We start from the raw sequence: 6,001 nt of genomic DNA on the forward strand, positions 1-6,001 counted from the left end.
TGGGTGGTGATGCTTCAACGAGACAGCCAAGGTGCCCTATAGTGTCAGGGTTATAGGCTGGGCAATTCTGCCTTGGGACCTGGCATTTTCTGGCAGAGGTCATCTTGTTCTGCAGCCCTGCCTGCATCATATCAAAACTAGGACCAAAAGCATGTTCCTTTCCCTTTGATAGGGTGAGAGATTATAGTTTGGAGAGAAAGAAACAGGAATGGGGGGAAAGATGAAGCATTTTGTCCACTTAGGAACAACATTTCAGCTGCCATACTTCCTGCAACTCTGGGAAAAAGATAGGAAGGTCTTGTCTGTTCAGAAAAGTGATCTATCCCCTGGCAACATGCACCCCCTTCTTGGCATCCCATTGCTTTCTCACCACCATTATAAACCTAGATCTCCCCCAGAATGGGACTCATAGGAACTGTGAGCTTTTCATTTCCACTTCCCAATAGCCCAGCATATGGACTAACATGGTGGAAAATTAAGTTTTATACAAAACTGAAAGATCTACTATCCATACTTCTGCCTCCCCTTTCCACCTCTATACTTTCCATCTTTTCCCTTCTCTTTTCCTTTATTTTTCTTCCTTATCTATACCTATGTTACTGAATAATACCATTCTTTGGTTTCTGTACCTCTATAATTCTATAAGGTGGCATTACTTTTCCAATTTAGTTTGTTCCCTTTTTACAAAGTCTTCCCTACTCTGCATTCGCTCTTGCTGCCCTAGTTTCAAGTTTAATCTCAATGAAATGTGCTCTGACTTGGATCTTGGGTGTCTGCCAGAGGCCCATGTCTCAAAGGCTTAGTCCCCAGCCTGTGGCACTATTGGGAGGTGATGGAGTGTTTAAGAGGTGGGGCCTAGTGGGAGGTCTTCAGGTCTTTGGGGGCATGATCTCAAATAGGATAGTGAAACCCTGGCTCTTCTTTCTTCTCCCGCAGTTCTTGGCCGTGAACTAAGCATTTTGCTCTGCCACGTGTATCTGCCATGATGTGCCTGCCTCACCACAGGCCCGCAGAGATAGGGCCAATCAATTTTGAACTGAAACCTCTAAAACCATTAGTCAAAATAAGCCTTTTTTTCCTTTTTTTAAGCTGATTTATCTCAGGTATTTGTTATAGTAACAGAAGGCTAACACAAAGTGCCTTTTTGTTTGTTTGTTTTAAGCTTGGATCAAAATTCTTACCTATTGAAAATCCTATATTCCTTCAGAATTTGTGTATGTGTGTGTGTGTGTGACACAATGTGTCCACAAGGCAATCAGCCAGATATTCTATCAGAATCGTATCTTTATTCATTCAACTCACATTTACTATGTATCTACTATGCACTGGGTTTATAGACATGAATAAGGCAATTCTGTTTCCAAGAATGCCAAAAACCAGAGTTACACAAGAATGCTATAAAAGAGATGTGCTTTGGGAATGAGTAAGAAGCTCACATCTCTTTGTGTGGTAGGTGTGTTTGAAGGGATAGGTCATGACACATTTCACCAGAAGATGATAACTGCACTAAGTCTTGAAAAATCACTGGGAATCTTCCAGGAAAATAAGAATGGAAGAAATGCACGAAAGATGAATAATTTACTGAATTGTTAATTTGTGCCTCTTTTGTAATGGCATTATTTAAAAAAATATGTTCTAATTATACATGACAGAAGAATGCATTTCAATTCATTGTACAGAAATGGAGCACAACTTTTCATTTCTCTGGTTGTACATGATTAGAGTCACACCATTCGTGCAAATATACATGTAACTAGGATAATGATGTCCATCTCATTCTACTATCTCCCCCCTCTCGTGTCCCCTTCCCTCATCATACTCCCCTCTGCTCAATCCAAAGTTCCTCCATTCTTCCCTTGCCCCCTTCCTGCCCTCACCCCCACCATTATGGATCAGCATCCACATTTCAGAGAAAACATTTGGCCTTTGGTTCTTTGGGATTGGCTTATTTTGCTTAGCATGATGTTCTCCACCTCCATCCATTTACCTGCAAATGCCATAATTTTATTCTCTTTTAAGGCTGAGTAATATTCTGTAATGGCATCATTTTAAAGGAAAATAGTGTCTAGAAAAACTCCAGAATCAGAGTTCTCCCTCCTGATCGCTCTAGGAATAATTTGATTGGTTCTGCTGGATCATTGGATCATGGGTCCATCCATGAAAGAATTAGCATGGCAGGCAAGTAGTGTATTCTGATTGGCTAGCTTGGGTTACGTGCACACCTCCAGGTTTTTCTTTTTCTTCTTCTTTTTTTTTTTTTTTTTTTTTTGAGGGAGGAGGGAAGGGCATGTGTACCTGATATAAAAGGTATAGTTCCTAAAGGTGAAAATGCCAAGAAAGATGTGGCCAGAAGTAGCATGCCAACTCCATGTATACAAGCATTTCTGATATAAAATAATATACCCAACCCTAGAAAATCTCTCATTTTGCAAACTCACACACTAAAATTAAGGCTTATAGAAAAATAACAGAGTCGGGACAGAACACTCAAAATTTATGCAACTTTATAAGCAGAGCATTAACAAAATTAAAAAATTAATATAGCAGGTGATGACTCGAACAGCTCAGACACGCTGCTTGGTATGTCTAGAGAATGCCTCAAGGGATATTAAAAATGCAAGAAAGTAACAGAGAGGAAATTGTGGCTTGAGAGAGCTGAGACAATGCAGATGGAAGTGGGACTCTACAACAGTGCAGTTGCCATTAAAGTGGGCCCAGAAACAAGGGCAATCTGCCCGCGGCAAGAACTATGCAAGGCTGAGGGTTACCTCCTTGAGATGAAGCCCTGAGTGCAGAACTTCACTTTGCATTTTCTTAAAATAAAGCTAAAGGGGCCCCTAACTGCAGCAACCAAGTTGAAGGCTTTTTCCTTCCTCTGACACAGCTGCATTGTTTTGACATTGTTCACCTACGCGCAACTGCATATAAACTATTTGTCATAGCAAAAGAAATTGGGTCTATCTATTTACTACATATTTCCAAGAATTCATGATCCAATCCTGTCTCATGCTTTAAGATCTCAATGATTTAGCTGGGCGTGGTGGCGCACACCTAGTAGCTTGGGAGGCTGAGGCACGAGAACCACAAGTTCAAAGCCAGCCTCAGCAAAAGCGAGGCACTAAGCAACTCAGTGAGACCCTGTTTCTAAATAAAATACAAAATAGGGCTGGGGATGTGACTCAGTGGCCAAGTGCCCCTGAGTTCAATCTCCGGTACCAAAAAAAAAAAAAATTCTAATAATTTGCTAATGATTTCCAAATTCATCTCTCTGGTCTGTATAGTTCCCCTGAACTCCAGCAACCTGCTCAATGTCCTCACCTGGATAAGTTATAGAAATCTCAAACTTACCTTCTACAAAACCCAACTTTTGATATCTGTCCCAGATTTGCACCTTTAGAGGTGGTCCCCATCTTGTTTAATGCCAACCGCATTGAAACTCAAGCTTAAAAGAAAAAAAAAATACTTAAGTCATTTTTTAGTTCTATCACAGTCCACAATAAATCAATTAGCAAGTCCTGTCCATTGTACCTTCAGAACACATCTAGAACCTGACCACTTGTCACAGTGGTCCAGCCACTGTGACACTTGTCACCCTGGTCCAGCCACCAATCATTTCTGTATTATAACAAATAGTCCAACTGGTCTCCTTGCTCCTGCCCTTTATCCCATATCATCTGTTCTTCAGTAGTTGCTGGAGTGATCCTTTAAAAGTGTAATTTCAAATATGTCATTCATCTGTTCAAGAAGATTGTCTCTCTTTCTCACTCTTAGAAAAAAATCACTTTTGCAGTGGTCAATAGGTCCTGCATCATCTAGCCCCTGCCATCTTGCTAAATCTGTTCTCTTCCACCGTCTCCCTAGTTCACCCTACCCTCTTCATACTGACTTTCTTGCAGTTGTTCTCCTACACAAGGCTGGTGCACTTGCAATTCCATCTGCCTAGAAGAACTCTCCTCCTACCACCTTAACCTGCCTTACTCTCTTGCCTCCTTTGTTTTCTCTTTAAGAGTCATTTATCGGGATGGAAATGGAGAGTATCATGCTAAGTGAAATAAGCCAATCCCCGCCCCCCCCCCAAAAAAGGCCAAATGTTCTATATGATTTGTGGAAACTAACACACAATGGAGGGAGAGGGAAGAATAGAAGTTCATTGGATTAGACAAAGGGGAATGAAGGGAAGGCAGGTGGGAATAGGAAAGACAGAATGAATTGGACAGAACTTTCCTATGTTCATATATGAATACACCACCAGTGAAACTCCACATCATGCACAATCACAAGAATGGGATCCTAATTAGAATACGTTATACTTCATGTATAATATGTCAAAATACACTCTACTATCATGTATATCTAAAAAGAACAAATAAAATATTTTTTTAAAAAAAGAGTAATTTATCCATGAGGTCTTCCTTCATTTCCTATTTGAAATAGTGATTCTCCCACCTGACTCCCAGAGGTCCTCTCCTCCACTCCCGTTTTATTTTTCCTCATACTTCAGTTCTTTCTTCATTTTCTGTTCTCTCTAAACTCCATGAAAGCATGGATTTCTATTTTATTCAATCCTGTCTCCCCAGTACCTAGAACATTCTCTGGCATGTAGTAGGTGCTCAGGAAATATTTGAGTGTTGATTTGACTATGGTATACCAAACACTGTTCTAGGTTTTAGGATGGGTGTAGATAAAAGAGGTCAAATTCCTCCCAGTATGTGTGTGTGTGTGTGTGTGTGTGTGTGTGTGTGTGTGTGTGTGTGAGAGAGAGAGAGAGAGAGAGAGAGAGAGAGAGAGAGAGAGAGAGAGATCAACTCCTTAAACTTCAGCTTAGGGAAAACAACACCTGTTTCTGTTTTCATTCAGCCTATGTGAACAAGCAAAGCTGTTATGCTTAAGAGAACAAATAATGAATATTATATAATAAAGATTCCTCTGCATACCACTAATATTTGTAAATCATATAAAATCTAGTTGATAATTGCTTGATTTTTAAAGAAAAAATGTGTAAAGTCCATTTAATCATTAAGTCTAATTCCATTCAACCCTTTCTTCAATAGTACATAGTTCTATCTCATTTTGACATTAAACTATCATAAGCTGACAGTTAATCTGTTTTGTCATGGAAATATTCTGTTCTTATCAGTACCGAACATAAAAGAAAAGGTTTGAAAAGTAAAATTGCAATGAATCCGCATAGCACAGAAATAACACAATCCAGTCATAATTACGGAGCAGCACACTAGTGTCATGGGGCAGCACATAATTAAATGGCAAATGAAAGATGTGTAGCAAGCTCACAAGGAGAGCCATAACTGGTATTTGCAGTATCTGGCTCTACGGATTGGACATTGTGTATTCCCAGATGACCAAATATAGCAGCACCCTAAAGCTGGGAGTTACACTAGAACAAAGCATGTAAATTTGTGAGCCTCAGTTTCACTATCAGTACAGTGGGCATGAAACAGATTGTTTGAAAGAATGTCATATATATGTAAAGATTTTCACAAATGGATAATAGATGGATGTTTTTATTATTATAGATTATTGATTCTCTATACTTCTATTTTTTCCCTAGTAGGTTATAGAGTTCTCATTTAAAATGCCATATTGTCTCAAGTTTTCTACTCATGCCAAAAATTGAATTTATTTATTTATTTTAGTACTGGGGATTGAATCCAGGTGTGTTTAACCACTGAGCCACATCCTCAGCCCTTTTTTATATTTTATTTAGAGATGGGGTCTCGCTAAGTTGCTTAAGGCCTCCTAAGTTGCTGAGGCTGACTTTGAACTCACAATCCTCCTGCCTCAGCCTCTTGAGCCTCTGGGATTACAGGCATACACCATTGCACCCAGCTCATACCAAAAGTTTGATATAGGAACAGTGAGTTTCTGGGGGCTCCGAGGTGCTTGTAGCAGCTGAGAGAAAGGAATACCTTCTGAGCTGTAGTGGTTTTCTACAATCAGGACATCTACCACCTAACTTGTCACTGATAGTGACTTCCTAAAA

Source organism: Ictidomys tridecemlineatus, chromosome X, assembly GCF_052094955.1.
Source record: "Ictidomys tridecemlineatus isolate mIctTri1 chromosome X, mIctTri1.hap1, whole genome shotgun sequence".
Lineage (NCBI taxonomy): Eukaryota > Metazoa > Chordata > Mammalia > Rodentia > Sciuridae > Ictidomys > Ictidomys tridecemlineatus.